The following is a 25,292-nucleotide window of genomic DNA, read 5'->3' as shown; positions in this document are numbered from 1 at the left end:
TTGGCCATGCGCTATTTCTGATCACCTCAAGCAGTCCTGTATTCCCATCAGATTCTATTTCCAACTATTTTTCTGAGTAAGGCTCTTATTTTCGGCATGCATGTGTGTGCATGGAGACCTGAACGTCAGCAGACAGAACTGGGGACCATAGATCATAGGGACCACATTTCTTGGGTGCCAGCAACTAGAGAGGCTGGAATGGTACATGTTGGCATGTGCTCACTGGCTAACGTCCATCTGGACTAGCTGGTGAGTATGGCAGAGGGTTAGGAGTGAAGTATTGGAACAACTGTAGAGACCAGTGTGGTCTGAGAGGACACAGGTGATCCAAGCCAGCAACCGGGGAAACTGTGAGGTGCAGGGGTCAGACTCATTTGCGTCTTGTGTTTTTGTGCATGAGGAAACTGGGAAACAAGAGGATCCAGGGGTCTGCTACTGTGGTCAGTTACTGTGTAGGCTGCACATCTAAAGCCAACTACTGAGGGGATCCATACTATGTGTATAAATTGCCCACTAAAAGACCATCCTGAGCTGCGAGAGATGGAAACAGCAAAGCTGCCTGTGCTACCTATATCTGTGTGAATGCTTCTGTTTGTGGTAATTTTTATGGCCAGTACATATGTAAGTTTATGCCTATCTAGGATAGGTACTTAGCTCAGTCTGACTGCTGAGTGGATCTAGGGCTACGGCACTCTCCTCTGCCAGGCTATGGGATTCAGCAACTTGCAGTGAATTTTCTATGCATTTGACTTCTATGCGTTATTTAAACAGAATGTTATAAACAGTTATAAACTTACAGAGAAATGTAAGGGACGATTTCGATCCTTTGGTTCAGATGAGAATTTCTCTTATATGAGAGACAATTTCCTCAAATATCAAGACTCAAGGAGTTCCTTCTGTGTTTTATAATACTTTTGTTCAAAAGCTGCAATCTCTGAAAGACCTAGTTGTGAAGTGTGGGAATGAATTTTGTACTCTATTTTCATTGAAATAACTTTTGGTATTGGATAAAGCTGTGGACAGCTACTTCTTCAGTCCTCGCTATGCTGGGTGTAAGTGTGGAATATTTGTGAAAACATTAAGTGAGTCATAGAAGTTTGGGGGTTGAAATAGAAGGGGGGAAACTACCTTGAGGAAAGGGAAAATTGTGCAGAGAGAGGATTTTTAGTATAACATTAAAAGCTCCCAGATTTATTTGTCATTTGAAATTGCAGCAAGTTACATACCTGGGTCTTTCTAAAATGAGAAGTCTATTTCTCTGTCTACACATCTTAGATTTTTATACCACACCCATGATAATTACAATTTGGCACAATATGCTACTGAAGTTGGCTGTTACAGTTATTTCTAGAAAAGAGTAAGCAATCAGAACAATAATTTTCATGTCTTCTTTCAGAATAAAAAGGAATCAGCAGTCTACAATAGCTGTATTTTTTATGGAAGATTTTGCCCATTTCTTGCACTGTATGCTATATGATGAGACTGATATGACCATTAGCTTATCACAGTTTCTTTGAAAGGTATGCCAATTGGAAGTAGCAAGTCACAGTCTTTACTGGTTTGGATAAAAACAGAAACAAATCTGAGAACACCACGGACTTAGTTACTGTATTCTTAATCTGATTCCTTTCTCACTGTCATTCAAAGAATTTATGCAGTTAATCACTTTGGTGTGATGGGAAGTCATTCAGTACTTAAAATAATCAAAATGAGCATATTAGGTTGAAGCCATGTTCCATTTCCATCTACCCTTTTCCTAACAGTGGCTAGCAGAGGAAGAATAGATGCATGTAATAATTCATATGAATGCAAACAGAGGTTGTCGCAGTGTGCACGGAATTCTGAACTGAGGTTGTAATCTTTCTCCTTGATAGCTCCTGGATTTGTCTTCTGTGGTGCATTTAGTTGCCGTCTGAATCCATGAAAAAGTCTGGCATCCACAAAACCTCTTGCAAATGACTTCCACGGTTTCGATTTTATATCATGACTGGAGAGGACATGGTATCTTTCATAAACTACTTTGGAGAACAGAAGACTACGCAAAATTAAAGTAGTTCAAGAACTAATTGGTAGCTGTCAATAAAGTGATTTAAAGTGATTTACAAATAATCTAGTATGCGAGAGCTTTGCATCTTCTCTCTGTAACCACACTAAAGCCTACCTTTGAAAACATATGGTTGTCTAAGTTTGATTGGCTTGAGTTACATGATCCCACATTACCTTTTAGATGTGTCACAGAGACAGCTAAATAAGTACACATCTTTACTTAGAAGTGTCTCTATATGATTTGATCAAGAATACACCGACCCTCTGCAGACAAATCAGGAACAGAACTCAGCCTTCCTTAAGCTCCATCTATGTTTTTTTTGTGATAAAAACACCAATCCCTTTATTCAGTGTCTATCCCAGTTCACTTACTTTTGCCACATCTTAATCTCTAGTGGTTTTTTGTATCAGATTTAGTTGTAAGCAAATGGAGTATTTATTACCCCAATTTATGAGGTATTGCTAGGCAGAGAAGTCCTTGAATGCAAGGACCTACCATACAGTTCACATAAACCTGTATTCTTTTTTTTTCTTTTTAAGGGTATGAATGACTTTCATTTCTCGTTGATAGAATTTATCTGTGAGATGTGAAAATCACAAACATATTCATCACAATCCTTCCTTTCCAGGTCCTGTTAATGGGTGCACATTCTCACTGTGATTGCATCCCATTTCTATCAATTTATATAGGGGAATGATATGTTGTTTTCTATTAAATATTCTGAAGAAAATATATTTTCAAACTCAAAATCCTTCTCATACTATAATGAATCTATTTTATTACACTTGAAAGCATGCAATAGTATGTCCATTTCAATTATATTGAAATTCAGTGCAAAATACCTTTTTATTAAAATATAGCATCTGCTTGTAAAGCAATATGCACTCTTACAGGGGAAACAAAGAACCATGCACCTGTGACATTGATTTAACATTTGAAGTGACAAAGAATTTCCTTAAAAGAAGAGAGTAAATTGTTAAAGATTAAAAAAGAGATTAGGAAAAACATCACTCTACCCACTTTTCTATTTACAACAATAATTTGTATCTTTTAAATAATGGTTCTTCACTGCATTTAACTATACATTTAACTATGTTCTCATCCTCTGCATCAGGACTGTTTCTGACTTTAGGTCAGAACCATTGCCTCATATGCCACAGAAATCTGCAGGCTTGGGGTGGGAGTAAGCTATATGTAATTACCTCTCTCACCTCCACTTCTTGGGACCCATCTTTGACATCCATTGGCAGTGCTATACTTCATAGCAAAGTGAAAAGCTGCACTATAAGCTGTTTGCTTTCTGATTCAGTTCTGTACCATTAGACTGCTGCCAGTCAGCAGCTCCAGTGATGTACATTAAATGTAAGTTATAAAACGCTATGATAGTTATGTGACTTTTTTTGTTTGGTTGGATTATATTCTTTCCAAGATAGTGGAAAGGAATTTCTGTGGAAACAATTTATTGGAAATTAACACATTTAAAAGCAAAGAAAAAGATGCTCAAGCCTGCTCTCTCCAATGAGTGTTGTAGGGCTTAAGCAACGTTCAGCTGTGTTAGTATGATGCACAATTACGTTTCCTTGGTGCTAGACCAACAGTGTGATGGTGTTGTAGGGACTACCATCTCTGAGCCATATTTTACTAGTATGTGTAACAGGAAGATCAGATAGCTGAGGACTGATAAAAAGTTACTAATGGATTCACTCTCTGGAATCTGAGAAGAGCTACAGCTGCCTGGCAAGCAAGGGGAGTGAGACTGCAGTATTTGCTTCCACAGCACCAGTCAGAAGGAGTAAAAGGAAAACTTAACAATGTAAACTGACAGCTGCTGACTTCAGGCTTTTAGTAGCCTAGCAGATGCTGTGCTGAACAGCACACAGTAACTGTGGAAGAGTACAAACAAGTGGAATGAACCAGAGAGTAAAATCTGCATGCAGCGTCTGAGAAAGGCCACTAATCCAAATTATTCCAATGAAATGCTGCAGTAGTACAAAGCAGTCCTCCTTTGCCTTACAAGCAGATATCATATAAGACTACAAATCCCTCGCTGACCTTCAGACTCCAGAAATGGTTCTCACAGTCAGAGTGCAAAGACATATAAACACAGAGACGGAGAAAAGCCAGATAGATGTTTATCTGAAAAAACATTCTTGAGGCTGTGCCTAGACACATTCTCCCAATAATCTTGGAGGAATAATTTTCTTTCTCTCTTCTCATCTCTGAGTCAGAGTTTTGGCATGTCACACAAGGTTGGAGGTATGGCAGAGTGCAAGCAAACCAAATATATGTCACTCCAGGCCAGAAAGATCACGACTGCGAGCAAATGTCATAGGACCTGTGGTGATTTGATCCTGGCCAGTATCTAAGCACCAATATAGCCCCTTGCTCAATCCACCTTCCCTTCCCCAGAGAGAGAGGAAGAAAATAATAGCAAAAGAGAGAAAAGTTGTGGGTTGTAGGGAAGTTTAATAAAGTAAGGAAAGAGGGGGGGGAACCAAAAGAGATGCAGAGGTAATCTTTCATCACCCCCACAAGCAGACCAATGTCCAGCCAATCTACAAGCAACAGTCACCTCTTTTACTGCCAAACATAGCTCTATGTGGTACAAAGTACCGCTTTGGCCAGTTCATATTAGCTCTACCAGCTGTGTTTCCTGCCAGATTCTTGCCCAGTCCCAGACTACTCACTGCAGAGAGCAGAGTGAGTTAAAGAGAAAGCCTTGATGCTGTGCATATACTGCTCAGCAGCCAAAACATCGATGTATTATCAATATTGTGTTAATCACAAATCTAAAGCACAGGCTGCTGTGATAAAAGTTAGCCTCCATCTCAGCCAAATCCAGTGCAGAATCATCCAGCTTGTCCCAGGTTGCTGCTGCTGCCCCTTAGACTCTAGTTAGCCCTGCCCACACCTACCTGGTGTTCAGGGGTGTTTCCAATTCCAGCAAGATAGAAATTGAAATACCAGGAAAGATGGATGAGATTGCCAGCCTTTTCTTTGTTGGCAGGTTTTTTGGGAACCATGTGTGGCCTCTAGATGTCTCTGAATAAGCTGACTGAAGATAGTGGTGTCAGAAATAACCTGGCAGTGTCTCAAATTAAAAATATGTCTTATTTCACCCTGAATTGCTGTTTCCTGGCACATTTCAGGGTAACTTAACTTTTGGTACCATTTTTCTTATGGACATCGTTGCCAGAACTATGCTATTAATCAGGCCATTCATTATTAGTCATATGTTCACTTCCTTCTGTGGGAATATCTGAAAAACTGTCCATTAGCCAGATTCCTCAAACTAGCCCTGGCTTTCCTGAAAAAGGGAAACTCTGCAGGCATCCCTGAATACACACACACACACACACACACACACACACACACAGACACACACGGCTTCATCCATCAAAGAGAGCACTGATCAGGAGGGGTGGGGGAGGGAGGTGAGAGAATCATCTCACACAATAAGTTTACAGTGCAGATGTCTGCCTCCCAGCTGCTTTTGTGGTAAGAAAGGTCCAGAGGTGCTCAAGATTAGCACGTCACCACATGCATCTGGTATCCAGGGAATTAAAAGGCACAAAAGGCTCCATGGGTGTCTATCAGCTCTGCAGGCAGGCAATTTGTTATCACTTACTCCCTATTCCCACACTATTCTCCATGCTCTTCCTTCTGCTTTTGTGCCCTTCTTAAAGAAGAAGACAGGGCAACTTACAGAGCCACTCTCAGAGACTTCACCCCCCAGAGTGTTCTGTCTCAGGGCTATTGTTTTTCCCCTGTCTCCTGCAGATTGGACTGCCAGGAAAGGGAAAGAGCAGGGAGTTCCTGGCTTAAATGAAAGTCCACTGTGGTCAAAAATGCCTGTCTTCTTCCACTATATATGTCTCAGACTCAAGTCTCTCTGTAAGGGTGGTTTTCATAGTATTCCTAGAAGATTAGGAGACCAAAATCTTCATATTAAATACTTACCTTAAGAAATGTTTTCCCATGATAACACAGAGTTTTGTTCCTTTGCATTTAACCATTAAGTCCTGTTCTTTACTATGTCTTTGCAGGTATGAAAGGAAAAGCTGTTTTACCTAATACTTTTACCTACCTTTTCTATTAATAAAGGTAGCAAATATCCTTGATGGCACATGCCATGTCTCTTGTCTTTTCTAAGTATCTAAACTTTCCTTTTCTGTCTACCAACACTGAAGACATGCTCAGACTTGAGAAAAGTTTCTCATGAACTGAGTAATCTGAAGGAACAAAGGCAAGTCCTATGTCAAAAAAAGAGCACTTTTTCCACAAGCAGTGACTATCAACTGGATTTAAGCCTTATTCCTATAAATACTTCTGCAAACATTTTAATTCTGCTCATCCACTTAAAATTATTCACACATGTAAGACCATGTAAGATTAGGACTTTACACTATAAACACTCTGGGAAAATAAACAGATACTGTTTTTTTTTTGTTTGGCTGGTTTTTTTAATTACAAACCAAAGGTTCTGAGTGGAAAGGAATGCTAAATATAAAAGAGAAAATTATACTTTCTTTATTAAAGGAAATTATTTGAACATCAGGAAATTAACAAATAGAAAACCAAAGCAGTTCTCCACCGCCACATAATCTTCTACTATTTGCTCAGCTCAAGGCACTCATTAGATCTCAACTATGAATCCTAAAATTTGTGAAAAATGCCTCAATAGACATTATTTTGCATAGTAATATTTTCTATTTCCCGATGAAAAATGTTTCCCAATTCACTATAACACAAACATACACTGAAATACCACTCATTAGAAGGCAAACAAAAGAACAAGACACAGTGTTAATAGCTGTCTTTTCTAGATAATAAAGATTGCACATTGAAGCTTTAAAAGTAATGTATAGCCCCACATTACCATGACACTGATTACAAAATGGTTGTCTTCTACAACTCCCATTAAGCTTTCTCACCTTAAACAAAACACCTTACAAGCCGGTGGCAGAACACATTGCTGAATTGCAGCTTGTATAGTTGGCATATTAGGTAACATTAAATATGTAGTGATTTCAATTTTAATAATGAAAATAATAGTTAAAACTATGAGAAAGTTATGGTAGTCTGACTTTATATTTCTCAGGATTATATCTCTAACAAAATATGTAAAACACATTTACATGACATTATAGAAAGTCAGTGCTACTGTTCCAGCAGCATATTTTCACTTTAGAGTAAGTAATGACATAAATGGGTTTCTGTTGATGTAGGCTTGGAAGAGTTGCAACGATTACCAGGGGAGGAATACTATGTTGTACCTTCTAACAATTCATTTTCTTTGTTAAGGAAGGTAGCTAACACTTTCCTTTAGAGATTGTGATGTGTGGCACAGGGGAAGCAGGCATCATATTCCCCTCCTTACAGATGGGGACACTGTAGAAGAAAGAGCTAAAAGCTACATCTGTACAGATAAACAGGGCTCCAGCATAATACTAAACCTCAATCTTCTACAGTAAAGGACAGGCAGGTTTCAAACCTATGTCATTCACAGTTCAGGAGTCACCACAGGCTTTGATCCATTAGTCAGGAGATCTTGCATGTTTTGACATTTAAAAGAATCAAAAACTAAAGATATGGTTTGTTATAGTTGACTACCTTGGCAGAAAATGATCCTGGTAGCTTTAACTTTCTACTGAGTGTATAGCCCAAGTAATGTTCCCAACATCATCACCAGATGAGTGGTACCAAGGCAAGAAAAAGACAAGGCAAAGCAAATGTCTTCTAAATCTCAGCCTAACACACTTCCTGTGAGAACACAACTCACTTTTTTCTTTAAAATTTTAAGTATTCACTCTCAGATACTAGGTGAAGAATACTGCAATACATTTTAAACTCTATTTTTACCTAAATGTTGTTTTCGTGGTATTTAAAAGACATTAATTTCATCTATGGAAAAAGACTTTTTGGTCCTACTGAAAGCTTCATCTTATCTAGAATAAGTAAAGCCCAAAAGAACTTGAACAAAGAGTCCAAATAGTTTAAAAACAGAATAAACATTTTTTAGAATGATTGGTGAAAATTTTTATTGAAGGTGTTTGGATCAGACAGATTCAATAGTTGTTAAACTTTGGCAGAGTTTTGTCCAATGCTAATATTTAACACATAATTGGGCTTTAAGACCTAGATCTGGCTCTGGAAATGGGCTGGCTTAAATATGAACCGAGGGCAGAATACAGAAATAGGACTGTTTGCCTGTTTGTTTTTTTTTTCAAATATACATAGACACATTCAATTACACTGAGATGATTACAGGAGCTAAAGACTTACTGCTTTTTTAGAGTAACAGATGGTACTGTTGAAATTTTTGCTGTGTTAAAATATTTCAGTTACTTTCTTGATTAATAAATAATATTTACAGTAGTATTTGAATTAGGCTATGCCTGTTAATTTTGTTGTTCATAAATATAAAGTCTATTAAAATAGGGGGCTTAGGGCACTATTTTTTCTCCTCTTGGTTGTTAATTGTAAATGCTTATGACATATAATATTCTTATGGTGCCATTGTTATTCTTTCAGTGCTCAAGGCACTATAATTTCTTTCATAGTGGGGGATATAATATTTATTGTTTTTATTTATAGTTAACAGCATCTGACTCTGTCATATATATTTTTCTAAGCTTCTCTTCTCTTGAGTAATCAAAATCACCCAGGGAGAGATTTACAGTAAATCAGAGCAGACGCTTTCTGTACTTGCCTTTCCCCTCTAACTGTGTTGTGTAAGTCTTATTTAAATGTGTTTCTGGAGGTAATTTTAGTGTAGGTATCTTTAGTTCCTTTTATATTTTCAACAATCTTGATAAAATAAAAGATCCCTCACGCACAGTAAACTTGTGTATTCAGAAGTGAAGTAGCACTTGAAGTTGCCCCCGTTGCACTGGTTCGGAGGATATTATAGGTTACTTATTCACTTAAGTTAAGAGAGCCTGAGCAAGTCTACTAAGGCCATAAATTAGAAATGCTCTTGGCCAAATAAATCAGGACTTACACGTTCACCTTCAGCGAAATGACTCCAGTTTCACAGTAGAAAGAAGATGGACAGATTTTGGCTGCCTAACTCAATGTTTTTTCTTAACTGAGTATATCAGTGCTCTAGTTACAGCTTTAAGGATTTTTTGGAAGACATGAATGTGAGGCAGGAAAGTTCAAGATCAATTTACAGCAGTGACATGTTTTCTTACCCTATGTTTCACTGAGCAGATGGGAAGAGCTTGGGGAGGGCATGAAGTTCAGTCATGTCTGGATAAAAGCATTAACTGCAAAATCGTTACAGGTTCTCAGCACGTTCTGTAAGTAGCCTTTTTCTTTCACACATGATTTTGAAATGGAAGTATATTATATCTCAGGATAAAATGCTGAGAAATATGGGTGTACATTTTATTTGCATATAGAAAGGAGACTAAAATAATGCATCTATGGGAAAAACAGTATTTTTGGGTTATTTTCCTACAGTTGTGAATTGATGTATAACTTCAGAAATCTCTGTAGTTCCCCAGATGGGAGTTAGGTGGAAGTTAAGCACTGTAAGTCAGCTTTACCATCCTTAAACCTCAACTCAGATGAGTTACTCTTCTGGAAGCACTTGAACTATGGAAGTGACTTGGTTTTCAGCACTAGGGTTCCCCACATACCTGAAATCTTGCTTCGTGTCTGTCCAAGAGTGTCCCAGTTTTAACAAGGCTAGACAAGTTTGCATAGCTTTGGCTGGCTTGGACCTATAATTTAGATGCAACATTACCAGGAAACTTGAACAAATTCTATCCAGCAGGCATGTTGTGAGGACACTTACAAAAATTTCAGTCACACTTGCTGTTTTTGTAAGAGGATGTGTTTCAATGCATTCCTTTTATACAGAAGGGTCAGCGGTTCGAGCATAAGTTTCAGACCCAGAGGACCTGGGCTTCAGTAGCACTCTGTCTGAAATACCTCAAAGCCACTTTTCCTATGATTTGCCCTAAATAGGAAGCAATTGGCTATGTGTGGCCTGGGACAGTCAAAGTCTACGGTAAATCCTATTTTAACAACTATTTGAACTCATTTTAAAGCAATTTCACTATGGGGAAACCTACTAAACCTACTAAAAAAGGCATTGTACTACAGCAAAAAGAAGAAGAAAAAAAGGGAAGAGTGAGAGGAAGAGAGAAGGAGAGAATGCTCACCAACTCTGTGGTTAAAAACCTCATTTCATAGATGGTGTTGGGAAGTTCTGGGTTCCACCTCTTGCTCTAAGGCCCTACACCTTGACACATCTTGGAAAAAATATAAATGGAGCATAAGTTTAATTTATCTGTGAAATTTAAACACAACTTGAGGGAGGTTTCTTTTCTCTGCTAGTTTAGATTAGCTATTTTTCCATGTTGTAGCATTATAGCTCTTGGCTCAGCATGCTGGTTATTATTAAGGTCCTTTCCTATCTCCAACTGCTGTTTGCAAAGGTGTCTAAACATTACGGTGTTCAGTGCTGTGATATCCTGGTGCTTCCTTAATATCGTTTTTAGTCTGCATGTTTGTTTTCCCTGTCTGACATCACTACCCGTAATCATGAGGGGTCAGTCTCACCATATTTCTCCAGGAACAGTGTTAGGAAATACAGCTTTTATACCCCTTCAGGTAATGTTAAACATTTATCTGCAAAATATGTGGAGATATCTTAAATTTCCTGGGAAAGGTACTAAACCAAAAAATAATACCTATTTAGCAAAACAAACAGGTAATTTCTGGCCAGCATTACAAAGCAGAAACTGCAATGTCAGAAGACATAGGTGCTCATAGAGTTCATGGAAGTGTTGAGAATTTAGGCTAGTTAGTCAAATTCAATTTCGAGGGCAGAGATCAGATTATTTCATGGACTGGACTATAAAATTAAGCTGAAATTACTGTATGCTGAGAAGGGACTCTGGCTGTTTGTTGCAATTGAGAATATTTTGGGATGGATTTATGACAATGTTTACCAATTTAAGAAAGAAAAGAAGTTGTACAAAGCACTATTTATGTGCTTCTCACACAGGCAAGCAAATCTGCTGCTCTGCTTGTAACATGTATGCAGAAAGAGGACACCCACCACCCGTGTATCTATTAAAGTTCAGATCATGCCTCATTGAAAATAGAGCTGTATTTGGTTTCCATGGGGTGGAAGTTAGTATTTGAGCAATTCACCACCTAATTCACTAATCACTGATAAGTAAGTTGAGTAATTTACACCCTGACTACAAAATGAAGTATTCAACAGTGATAGTAGGCAAAAGACCTTAAGACTTTTTAAGATAAATTCACAGAGAACTCCTGCATAATTGCAGTGTTCAAGTACAACAGCTGAGTTTCTTGTATACCATTCTCCTGGGCTGAAGTAATACCTTTCCCCCATGGACTTAAAAACTCTTTACAAATACCACTGTGTTTGTTTAGTTAAGGTTCACAATATGAGCTAAATATTTGTCTGAGGGCAGAAAGCAGAGGAATCTATTGGATGGAGGTTAGAGAAGCCACGAAGCCACAGATGTGAGAGGGACTGATGGCTACAGAGGTGTTTGAATGTCTAATCAAAGAGAAATACTCCTTTCCTGAACTCTGTTTCCTCTTCAATACCACTTCACCTTTGGGATAAAGAAGAAAGATGAGGTACAGAAAAAAAACTACTGTTAATATTATGTGTATCAGATAGTGGTTTAAAGAGACTATCCTCTCAGATTTATTTGGTGAGTAAAACAGTATAAAATTATTAGGACTCAGAGCATAGCTTTTCTAGTCCACCATTATAAGCTTGGCAGCAAAAACATCAGGCCAATAGCTGGTGAATGTTCAAGATCAAGAAGAATAGAGAAGAGAGAGAAGAGAGGGAAGAGAGGAATGAGGCACAGATGGGGAAGGGGCATGCAGCTGCCTGGCCCAGCAGTAGGGGAAAGCAGAAGACAACACTTTGCAAAAAAAGTGACACAAATTTGTTTTGTCAGATGTGCCTCTGTAGCAGGAATCAAAGGAGTTCAAGTGCTTCAACTTTCTTCTCCTTGATGTACTGAGCCTCTCTCCCTTTTTGCACACTACTTTCCAGGGCTACTCTAAAGGTGAACCCTTTGTTTTGGGAGCTCCACAGACTCTAAGATCCTACTGCTCATAAACTGCTGTACTAATCCAACACATACTGCTGGCTCAAGTGCACATACATTAATCTTGCTAGAAACCTTTGTTTTAAAGAAAGAGAAAAGGAAAAGAACAAAAAATTAAGTAAACCTCAGTGGTTATATTCCAGTTGCTGAGCTTCCAGTAAAATTCCCAGCACATGTTCGTGTTTTTCCTTTTATTTCAGGATTTACTGCGAAGAGGGAACATAAACTGAGTGAATGTGGATGAAACTACATCTTTTCTAATAAGTTACATATGTTTACATGAGTGCTTGAACTACCCTATGCCACGATATGATTAGTTTGACAGGAAATAAATAGGTAGATAGATATCTCTCTTGCTAGTTGAAATGTGATTTCTCTCTTCCCAGTACTGTTTAATACTGTGAAATATTAAAAGGAAGGTAAATACAAAGCAGACATTTCTGACCTCTGCCTAGTGCTGTTCTTTATTAGTAATCCAATGATTGACTTAAATTACTTTGAGGCTCTTCACGCTAATGACAGAAGCAATACAGACACACATTGATGTGAATTGGTCCCGAGGTGTTTCCTGAACTTAGTGAACTTGTCCAAAGGAAGAGCAGCAGAAGGTATTCAACCTGTTTGGCTCATCTGTTTTCAGCTGATGTCTGAGAGACTTGGGAAGATTTTCCTCAGTTCTGTCTCTAAGGACAAGGAATAAAGAGAATAGAAGAGAATCTTTTACTCAGCGTTTAGCAGCAGTTCCTAGAGTAGTGGGTAGTAAGATATATTCTCCTTTGAACAGATTTCCAATAAATCTGGAAAGGCACAGGGGGTAGAAGAGATCAATGAACCATGCTGAGTTACAGAATGACCTTACAGCCCACAGGAAGAAGATCTCATTGGTGTTTATTTTTAGATGACAACTGTGTTGAACTGACTTTTCTTTTTTGGCAAAGGCACTAAGAACAGAAGTGGTATAAATAACACCTACGATGATTTTGAATACAGCAGAAAGGAATCCGGTGAGGCGTCCAGCCTCCTGTTAATGTACACATAGAACCCCAGTAAACATCATTGTAAATTTTAACCATGCAGTGGTAAAAGAATAAATCTTATGCCAAATAAATGACACTACTGGCTATTTTGCATAAGGTTACTAGCAAAAGCTTGCCTCATGAACAAGCTCCTGTCTCAAGATTTATGCACAAGTTTGGAGAGAGCTGCGAAAATAAAACAGGTGTAGCAGCAGTTGGCAGTGATGGAGGTTTTCACTGAGTCTTTAGAAATACAAAGAAAAGCAGAGATAGTTTAAGAAGAGATTGTCAAATAAATGGAAAGGAATGAAAGAAGAGACACAGAGTAAACTCTCCAGTCACATTTTAACATTATTTATTTTCTTATTTATTTAGGCAATTCATTTTTGAGGAAAAATTATGGATGACAAGATTTACTCTCTCAGAGCACAGACTGCTTTTTGTTTGTGTGAGTACAGTGAAAAGTCCACCTTAATTTTGGCTAAACAAGAAGCAACATCTTGACAGTATAATTTCCATAATGTCTGTTTTTATTAATTTCTGTTCTTGAAACCTCAGCTCAGACTCAGACTCAGGAGTCTTTTTTTTGTTGTTGTTGTTATTAATTGGAATCTTAGTTTTCACTAAGTGGCAATGAAGTAACAAGTGCTAATGCTTGCAGATATCATGTTGAAAATGTGTTCTCATCTCGCTTCATTTTAGGGGGAAGAAAAAGTGACAAAAACACTTCCTAAACTCTGATTTATTCTTTATTACTGTTTATAATTTAGCTATGTGTATAACATTTTTACTGTTATTCAGATATATCATGATGCATGCCTGTTTCTCTGCCAGGGATTATTGATGCTTTCAGTTGCAGCACTGTACTTTTCCCTGTTTAGCATATTCCATTGTAATAGGCATCTTAAAATCAGAGTGTCTTGGCTATATATTGAGTGTTGTGATGGAGATGAAGAAACGAGGAATAGCTGCCAATATGAATACAGATATCTGAGCACAGACTAAGCAGGGACATTAATACTGTACTCCTTAAGGGGAGCAAGGACAGCTCAGGCACAGCAGGAACAGCTGCTGTTAACATGGCTGGTAACTGAAATGCTGCCTCTTGAGAGGGAGGAAATGCTGCAGCTTTCTGTGTTCTCACTCTGGTATACTTGGATTTAGGCACTGATTTTCCATGACTAACATATTTGATCCCCAATGCATTTCCAAACTTTTTTTGGTTGAAGTGAGCATCCATGTGAGCCCAGGGGGCCTTTCCTTGAAGATTTTCTTTTTACGTATCCCATTTTAATGATTTATCCCACAAGGGAAAAATTAACTTCGTAAAAGAGATGGGGGGACTTCCTCCCCTCATTTTCAAAATTAATCTGAGAAACAGAAGAGGAGAGGAATAGTCCTTGAAGTGCTAAATAGATCTTTAAGAATTTGTGAAAATTACATAGGAAGTGAGAGGGAATATCTCTACAGATATTTTTTCCAAAATACTAGTAACATGTGAGAGTCATTCTGTGAAGACATAAAATTATGATCCAATTAAAACCAGATGATAGGGAAAAAAAGTCATTCTAAGTCTAGACTTAAGTTTAATGACTCAAATTCATATAAACTCAGTTAAATATGCTGACATAGGATTTTTTCATTAATGCAAGAATAAACATTGTGCTTGTGCTTGAAAGAAAAGTTCAATGTGTTATATTTTGCATACTTTTTCTGCTTTTTATTAAAATACAGATTGAGAAGTAAATGAAAAAATATTCTAAAGAAAAAGGGTGTGAAAAAATTGAGCATGTGCTCTCTGTAAAGGACTATATTAAATCTCATATTACATTATAATATAATTTAATTATAAAGAAAAAAGATTAAATACTCTGTTTATGGCTCTTGGTACATACTGTATGGTATCTATAATTAATTTATTTTACAGGATAGTCCATACCTTTACAAGAAACTATCATGCTCTGTTAAGTTTTGAGGATCTTAGCATATATTTATACAAAATTCAAATGCTATCAGCCCTGCTTTTTTCAATGGAACTTTTCACAAAGTTTCATTTTGCAAAACTATTCTGATAATAATAGAGAGGAAAAGAGGAAGTCCCACTATAAGCTATAGAACTATGTTTCAAAAGTTTCATGGACATGAGCAGGAAAGACACATAATGCTGCGTGTAAGTTTTATATTAGATGAAATAGGTTTTGTGTTTGGTTCTTGTAGCCAACAGACATAGCACAATTTGTGTCCACACAAATAACCTCCCCTCCAACCAAAACATGTTGATGACATCCAAACAGCCTATTGGGAATGGTTTCAAACACGTCACCATTTAAAGCATTCCCAAACATGCTAGTTATCATGGTAATTTAGTAGTTTTGCTAGTTCTCTTGGACTAAATATACCAGAAACCAGGTTAACAGGTTAGCAATATGAATGATTACATATCAGTATCCTACTCTTTTAATTTTCTGAAGATGCAACTGTAAATATTAGATAACTAATACAAATTACTTAGTGGGTAGAAGCAAAACCACAGGGATCCTCAATGTTCAGGAGGTGATGATTTTAATACCTTATGTTGACTGGTAGCTTATACAAATTCCACTAAGTGAAAGCACAGCAACAGCAAATGTAACTACAAGTCAGCAATACAACAACCAAACCCAGCTAATGACTACAGACAATTATAGCAACAGAACAATGAGATAATCATAAATTAAACATGGCAATGAATATGTATGCATGTGTGTGTGTATGTATCTATCTACCTATCTTTGTAGCAATCCTATAAGGTAAGTAACAAAATTATATAAAAGGCAGAGGATATTTATAATAAACTCTGCAGCACAAAGTCATTTGCAGCATAGCATTCTGGTTATGAGTCACTCTTCGGCCATTGGCACCTAGAAGTCACACTAAAAGCATGGGGAGATCCAGGCATATCCTACCCAGTATGTCATGCTTATTGGAGAAAATGCTCACCTTTCCCAGCCCCTGGCACCTGCAACGCTGATTCTCTTCTGCTGACCCCACACTGATGAATTTCTGAGTTGTCTTTTATCTCCTTATAATGCCATGACCCACTGGCCACATGCATTCTCAGCTGTCCAGGCTGTCCTTCTGCTATTTTGCTGAATAGATTCCAGTTCAAACACAAAGAGACTGGAGAGGTAGTTCTTTGAAACTGGCGGAGAGACAGCTCTTCCCTTTTCTTTTTTTACAGTTGTCTTAGCCACGAAGTTATTGCAATGTTCTATTCATTATGCTGTCTCAGCAGCTTGTTAGTTCAGCAATTCTGTTATAGTCTGCAGATATTTTAAGGCCCACCAGTCATGCTTACTCAGCGACTGTGTTAGCCTCTGTCCTATCTCAAGCAATGTCAGATGCAGTTTTGCAGAATTTAGCAAGAATTGTACTATTCAGTGCTCCAACCCCATGAACACAGAGGGAAAAGTGATATATTGTGTCCCATCTTTGCTCAGCAGTTGCCTTCCCAGCAAAAACAAGATGTGCCAAGGCTTACTGGTCTGTATTGTAGTGGCTTCAGCCACTACAATTCCTTTGTCAAAAAATCAGGATCCCCTTTGCCATTTTGGATTTCCTCTTGCAGCTACCCAGTCTTATCATTTGAGTTTCAAGTCTATTCAAGCATAGCCAAGAAAACAATTCTTAATCAACACCTTTCTGGGTCACTGGAACTCCTTGTCAGCAAATATGTCTCAGGTGAGACTGCAGGGAAGTCATCATGGTCTTTTCCCTTTCCCTGTATGATGTTAGCCTTTGCCACTCTGAGGCACATGATGACCACTTGATAACCTTATTTCAAAACCACGCGCAAATACCTTTGCCACTTCTGAGGTAGGTGAGAGTGATCTGTTTCTGCATAGAGAAATCTCCGCAACTCCAAGTGAAGATGATGGAAATACACATTACTTACCAGCGACTACAGTGCTACACAGGCTCCACACAATGACCAAATATGTTGCCGTATGGTCAACACCCAGGAAATTCGTCCCTATCCTGAAGGATTTGTTTACTGTTTGATCAAAGGCTGGAGTAGGGCAAAGAGCAGATGGTGGCTTTGGTGGCTGCAGTGTGACAGCACCAGGATTAGCCCCGGTGTAAACAAGCAGAGTGACAAGCCAAGAGGAGGAGGATTTGGTTGACAAAGAGCATTTCCACAGGTCACCTGCTGTAAAAATAGCATATGGTTAAGGAGATTGCAGACTGCTGTTTAGATTTAACATGGTCTGTGCTCCTTGGCACCAAATGTAGAATAAAAGAATTACCGAAAAAGCAGCACTGAGAAAAAGAACATTCTGTGTGTTTCCAAAGGAACCAAAAAATAAAATAAAAATAAGAAATGTAAATAACTGAAGAGATCTCCTGACCCTGGGAAGCTGTGATTCTCCCCCCCCCTCCCCCCCCCCCATGTTTTAAACTCTATACAAGTACCTGAGAAACTTCAAATATTGAAAATGTATTCAAACATTAATACAAAAAGTGTCACATTTATTCTACACTAGAGGAATGATGCGATACCTGATGTGGTTAAAATATCCCCCCCACACTAATATATGAATACCAGATGTAAATTTTTTGTGCACCTTAAGCTCCTTCTCAGGTCTGCATGTCCAGATGGAAGTCATAATTTTGTGTTTTAATTAAATATAGAATACTCACCCACTTTTTGCACATTAAATGTTAATGACAAGACCGTGACATAAGTGTATATTTATTTTTTTAATAAATGTGGTTCATAGATTTGAAGGTTCTGTTGACATCATAGACTATTTTCCTCCCAAGTTTTATTAGTGTTTTTCTAACCTGTTTCATATTTCTCTAAAATGAGGCCACTGCCACACCCAAGCACACTTTCTGCTGGTGGTTACAATCAAAGGAATAGCTGACAGAAGACTGAAGTAAGCAAAGAGAAGAATATTTTCCATGCAAAACTTAATTGTTGCTGAAGTTAATTAAATTAAAATGAAAGTCCTGGAAATTCTTGCACTGCACAGAAGTTTTTACTGAGATGTCTTTTGCTTTTGAGTCTGGTTTGTTTTTTCTTACATACCAACTCCCTGATGTACAGTCTTCTTTGCACATTTAAATTAGTTGGTTGCTCAATATCACTTAACAAGATTCTAAACCAGAATTATGAAGCGTTCATAATGACCTTTAGAGCTTAAGTATTCCTCTAATCTATCTTTTTACCATCGATAAAAGATTTTTCCGGTAAAGAAGTAATTTAAGCTCAATATCTTTTAAATTTTTCTAATCTAAATAAAAGCATATTTTAAAACCTTTCTTTTTGTGGGAAAACAGTGAATTGAGTCAAATGTCTAATGAATTTCACATATTGCCCACATTTCACCATACTCTTTGAATAAACTGTAGTGGTTAAAAAAATAAAAAGAATTCAAGAGTTTTTAAAAGGGTAGGAATCAGAAAAGAGAACAAAACCAAGGCAAACCTATGGTTGTCTGGTGAGCTTTTTTTGTCTTAATGAGGGTAGAGGCTTAAAGCATAACTGCAGTTTCAAGAGGAAAACATCAGTGGAAAGATGCCAGGGTGAGGGATGGTGAAGGAAAAAAGAAAGAGCCAGTAAAGGAAGATGGGGGTTAGTAGATGAGAGAGTGGTGTAGAGCAGGGATCAGAAGTAGGAACACAAATTTTCTCATCAACAGAGCCAAATTCAGGCTGCAGAATGAATTGCAGAAAAATGGAAGTGAGAAAATAAGCAGTCCCAATATTAGTATTAACAGGAACCATAGACCACAAACTCTACTGGTAACAATTACTATTATTGAGAACAAGAACAAATATTCAGTCTCTGGCTATCTTCTCACAAGGATGCCATTTGGTATAAGACACGACTTTATTCTGTGGATATATACATATACTTTGGGAGTTTTAAATGACTAAATCAGTCTGTGTAGAGTTGTGAGTTAATCAGGAGTTGGTAGCAATGGTTAGGACAAAATTCATCTGTGGACTGACTTCATTGTCTTTCCTAGCATTATGCCAGAGCTAATACTTGGTCCCTGTTGCACAATGACCTAGATAAAATTTGAAAAACAGCCTTGAAATGAAGGGCTCTCTTTTTATTTTTCCGTGTGAATTATCATGGCCCTTTATAAAATTGTTGGCGTTACATTTTTTAATTTAAATACATAAAGGATTCAATCTAAACTTTTCTCACCTCTGTTCCTTGTTCTATTCTGCTGCATTCCTTTCTCGACCAGCATTTACTTCTATTTTCAACTGTTTTAAGAAGCAAAAGACATGCAAAGAAATTAATGTAAAGCTACACTCTTTTACTAATTCTACTTCTGTACATCTTGCCCCAGAATACATACAGCTGAAGACTTATTATTTCATGAAACAGCACATTGCTCTGATTACAGTATAATTAATTACTAATACCTACAAATAAAATCCATTAATGCTGCCAAAAATGGCAACCTTCATCAAAGCACTATGGAGAAAAGCATTAAGAACTATGTGGGTTATCTTAGTGGATTCATAAATTTTAAAAATTCAACTATTGATTTTTAATATTCTGTGGAAAATTTTAGTATCCATAAAGAAAAAAAATTGGTGATACTAGTTCCATTCTTTAAAAACCTATAATTATTATAAGAAAAATAATTTATGTTATTCTTTATTTTTAATGAAGCTGAAAATATTTCTCCCCTAAATTCTGCTTATACAGCTGAAGCACAGAATTTAAGTGACTCTGTCTGACTTAATGTACCGGTGTCAGGTAATGCTCTTCCTGAGACACCAAGTAAAGTACTGCAGCAGATGTCTGTGCTACTCCTGCACAGTCACTTCCAAAATTCCACAGAGCAAACAGGGAGAAAAAAGAAGAGAACTACTAAAATATAAAATGTTAAAAATTTGAAGTGTGCTCCAGGTTTTGACTCTGTTGATGTCTTAGTATCTTCAAGTACAAAGTGTGTATATATATATATGTGGACAAGTGTGACAAGGTGCAGCTGACTGGAAAATAGTTCATTATTCATAGCTTAGTTTAGCACTTTTTTCTGAGAAAAACCTGTCTTATTGTAAAGAGAGAGGTCATATGAAAAAATTATTTTAAAATTGTACCAGATCACATAAGCCTAGAGATGTGCACAGCAAAGAATGCCTTGTGCTCAGGCTGGATCTGTAATGTGCTGAATTGTTAGTATCAGACGTAACCACCACTGAATTTGGAGTATGTCTTATCAGTACTACTTCATATTATGCTTTCTAAGGAAAATGCAGAGCATATTGTAGCTACTGAGGTTTTTTCTCTTTTCTCCTAATCTTTAACTGAAATCTTTTTTTATTATCAGTATTCATTATAAAAAACTTGCTCCAGGAAAAATTTCTTCCCCCCTCCTCTATAAATACCTATTAACAGAGTAGTTAGTGTGTATTTGTAGATGATAAAACAAAATGAAGCATAGATTCCTCATCAGGAATTCTATAGGGAGAGCCTTATTGCATGAATGTGAATGAATAGGAAAAAGATCTTAATTCCAAAGAGCAAGAATAATTTCCAGATTTTCCTATGTTAAATCATCATTTTAACACTAATCCATAAAAATGAAAAGCCTTCATAAAAAAACATTGCCTGACAGCATTTGCAAAACTGGAAGGCACTATTCCCCCAAAAATGAGCAGTCTTCCATATACAGATTCTAGAATAATTAACCTGTTAAAGAAACAAACAAAAAATACAAACCAAAACCAAAAAAAACCCCAACCAAAACCAGGCTACCAAATCAGTCAGTCAACAGCTGAAAAGGGTACAAAGGGTTCACATTGACACCAAGCATTACATGCAGCCAGATTTGGGCCTTACTGAGCAAAAATGTACTGGGGGGGGAAGAGGTGTTTCTCTGTGCATGATCAAAATTTTTTATATATTCTGTTTGCCGGTCTAGGATACAAAAAGAAGGGAAAGCATCTCTTCATTGTTTTAAAGGTTATTACTTCAAAATGCACCCTAGCTGACAACGTAAAGGTGAGTGAACTTTTCAAAGTGCAGGTTTCAACTGAAACTTACTGACTAAAATTCAGTGAGGTAAAATACTTTTTTTCCCACTGAGTATAATTTGTTGCAGTGAAATTCATTGTAAATAGGAGATATTAACTTAGAACACCTAACCCAGTCCAAAAGTCATGCCAGCAAATGGGATAGTAAGGGGCTAACACCTGAAATTTGTGTAGGTCTTGCCACTCATCACAACAGGAGTTAGATGGGTTAGTCTGCATCATAAGTCAATTCAGTATGTCCTATATTACAATAATCAGAGAGAGGAAGAAAAATACATTTTGCAGATTTGCAAAGTGCACACTAATAGGATTTTGCAGCTATGTCACAGAGAGGACCAGTGGAGAATACTAGGTCAAAAAATTATATTAAGCATTACCTTGGGATGGAGTAAGTGAAATTGTACCTGTGTCCTCTGAACCAGCAAGTACTCAAATCTGGTCAGCTCAGCCTGCATGTCCTATGATTAATACAAATAGATTAAAATAGCAAGACTGATTCTTGGAGACTTGAGAACTGTTATTTGAAAGTATTTTAAAGTAATTGGAAAAAATGGAAATATTCATATATTTTTATGTCTCAACTTCTATGATGGCTATCCATCAACTTTGCTTTAATATATACCTTTATCTCTTGTGCTTTCTTTGTGTGTCTGTTGATAGCATCATTATGTTTTTCTTTTCCTTAAAATGCTTTTTTTGCAATCTACAAAGGCATCAGGTAGAACAGAATAGTTCAAAGGTCTGTAAATATTTTCAACCTTATTTGTATCCCTGCATGTTCTGAAAGAGGGAAATAGTCTGAATACTGCTTTAAAGATACACCTTGTCTTTAGAGAAGCAATGAAAGCTTGATCTGCTAGACGTTTAATTTGGACTTCTTTAATATGTGATTGATGCTAACCACAAATCTTCCATCTTCATCTTTGTTGCTGTAACTTCCAAAAAAAGCACAGCTTCTCCACGTTTTGTAAGAACCAAGGTGTCCCTGGTTTTTTCTTTTTTTTTTTTTTTCATTTGAACATATGGTATTCTGGTTTTATTGTGTCGTACTTTGAAAAGTCACTGGTCTGAGACATTATTTTTCATTTCTTTTGACTGCCTAGTGAGATATTAAGAATTCAAAGGACTTAAGATCTTCGCATAAAGTACAGGACAATGCTGTCTACGTGCCTTCTATCGGCAAAACAGATTCTAGTAGTCCCAATGTGGAGAGGCGCAGATAAGTGACAAGCTCAGTCACTTTTGCCTATACAGTCATAATACTGATAACAGCATCTAGTCTTGATTTAGCATAGATATAAAAAAACACTTCACAAAGGAGGTCAGGATCACTGAGAGATACAGCAGCAGAGAGAGGAAGTGACTGACTTAAGGACATTCATCACTGTCGCATGTGGAGAAAGGACTCAACAATACCAGTCTAGTGCTTAAACTCAGGTGACTCTCCTGGACTTACTCAGTGTCACCCCAGATGTATACTTGCAATTATTCTCTATTTTAGATATAGTTCTTGATTTGTGCTCACAACCCTTTTTATTTGTTTCCTAAGAGCATTGAAAAATCTTGTTGATTGGAGTGGCTGCCAAAGTAGCAGATTTTGCAGTCACTGCAGCAGATTAAAAGTGGTAATGATGAAAACCGGAAACTGTAAATTAAGAGAGGGATTAATCCATACAGGGAATAGATGAATGTCACATACTCTTCATAGCCTATCAAACAGCTGCTATTCAAAATTGCATGTATTGATTATTTGAAGCAGTATCCACACCAGCTCATGATCTGCTTTTGGACTAGAATATATCCTTATACAGTATTTGTTCAATCTTTTCAACCAATGAACAAATTTCTGAAAATGGTGATTTTGCATGTGATTCACAAACAATTAAAGAAGTGAAACTAGTGAAAAACCATTCATAGTAATAGAACTTCACCCCATTACAAAACTTCTTGACATTTCTTATACTGAAAAACAATGATGAAAAGTTTATTGGTTTTTTTCCCTTTTTCCCTTTCTTCCCCCCTGCCCATTCAGTACACTTAAAAATCTATGAATCATAGAATCCGTACTGGTGTCTGAAATTTGAATAAATAAAAGGCGCAACAGAAGGCAATGAACAAGCTGTGTTTGTAATGATGCTGAGCATGTGGAACATCATTTATTAGTCTTTATGTTTAGGGCATTTATTCACAAAATGTTTACTATTTTATTTTTTAAAATAGTTACATTTGTCATTTATGCAGAATAGTAAATAATTTTGGGGATTAATTTTGTGTCCCTTGGTACCATGTATTAAAGGGTTCCTAAAGTCTAATCCTAAAAGGATTGTGCAAAAGCATATCAGATCAGACCTCAAGATGTGGCAGTTTTCCAACACTGCTATATTTTACAATGTGTAGCCAACAAATGACGGCACTCAGGATTTTGAAGAGTTCATACAAAACCAAAAGTTATCCACCGGCTGCATATATCCAATTGCCAAAAAAAGAATTGTAGTTGGAGATAAGCTTTTATGTGCCTTAGTATTGAGAAAATATTGCTTTTCAAGAAAATTTAAAGGAACATACACAAAAATACTCTGGAGACAAGAAATAAAAACAAAATCATTGTGCATCTTGAAATTAAATTATTAGTAACATGGACTACTTAAAATAAATCAATATAAAATTTAGGAACAGACTACTTTATAAGAATAATATGTTATCAATATATGAAGCAAAAATAGGTTGTATATAAATTGGATTTCTCAAACAGAACTTTTCATTTTGGAGAAAAACTAACTATCATCTCAATTTCTATTTTAATAAAAAATGTAATTACTTTTGAGTAAATCTAGAGGTAAACTCTAAATTTTTTTAACTGGTCAAGGTACTGTAATAGCTCACAGAAGTTTTAGGTGCCTTTTGTGAGCTCCCTGACCAACCTGTATAGAAGCATACAAATTAAAACTGGCAACAACACCAAGAAGTCATCTGATCCTGCCCAAATTAGAAATAAATATGACATCATTCCTAAAACCTGTTTGCATAACCATCTTTCTAACAACTTTCACTGCTAGAAAGCTAGACATGTCATGTATCCCTCTTTACCTTAACACTCAACCTGCATTTTGCACGTTTCAACTCAAAAGAAGAAAAATTTTTTCACAGAGAAGGTCATCAGGCACTGGAATCAGGAACAGCCTGCCCAGGGAAATGGTTGAATTACCACCCCTGGAGGTATTTGAAAGCCATGTAGATGTGGCACTTGGGAACATGGTGTAGTGGTGGACTTGACAGTCCTGGGTTAACAGCTGGACTCAATCTTAGACCTTTTACAACTTAAATGATTCTATGATTCAACCCCTTTCCTCAACATATCCACACTGGACATGAAGACTCCTTTTCTGCATCTATATTGGAGGTTTTTGAAGACTGTTACAAAAGTTCCTTTATCTTCTCTGTTTCTAAGCCTTTCCATGTCTTCCTTTTTTTGTGTTTTGTTTGTTTGTTTGTTTGTTTGTTTTGTTTTTTGTTTATTTTTCTCTGAGGTCAAATTTTCTACCCTTCTTTGCCATAAGTAGCTGCACATTTTGATTCGAGGTGTGACTTTCCAGTAGCAAGTAGAAAAATAAAGTTTCTCTGTGCTCCTTCCAGATGTAACTGTTATATTTCCACACAGCTATAAGGTCAGGGTTTTTTTTCTTTTTTTTGCAGTGGTTTGATATAGTTGGCTTATGCTTATTGGTGATCTCCAGCTGATATTTTTTATCCCATTTTTTCCCAATTTCCTTGGCAGTTCAATGAAAGTTGGGCGGTTTCGTACCAGAAAACTTTTAGCACATTTTTCCCTCTATTTTCCAACGCTTAAAAAGATGTTAAAAACATGCCAAATGTCATAAAACAGTTGACATTCATTCTGAATATCTTCCAGCACAGAATACAATACTTCAGGTTTATTGTTCTGTTTGTTGCACATTTCTGGTTTTGTTTTCTACAGTGTGCCCTCTAGAACAAGATTTCTCTGTAACATCTGAATGTACTCAACATATTGCCTAGCACAGAGAGATACAACAACTTAGGAGGTAG

This window comes from Pipra filicauda, unplaced genomic scaffold (genome assembly GCF_003945595.2).
Source record: "Pipra filicauda isolate LSUMZ 115617 unplaced genomic scaffold, ASM394559v2 scaffold60_size3304689_pilon, whole genome shotgun sequence".
NCBI classification, from domain to species: domain Eukaryota; kingdom Metazoa; phylum Chordata; class Aves; order Passeriformes; family Pipridae; genus Pipra; species Pipra filicauda.
This window is presented reverse-complemented; position numbering follows the sequence as displayed.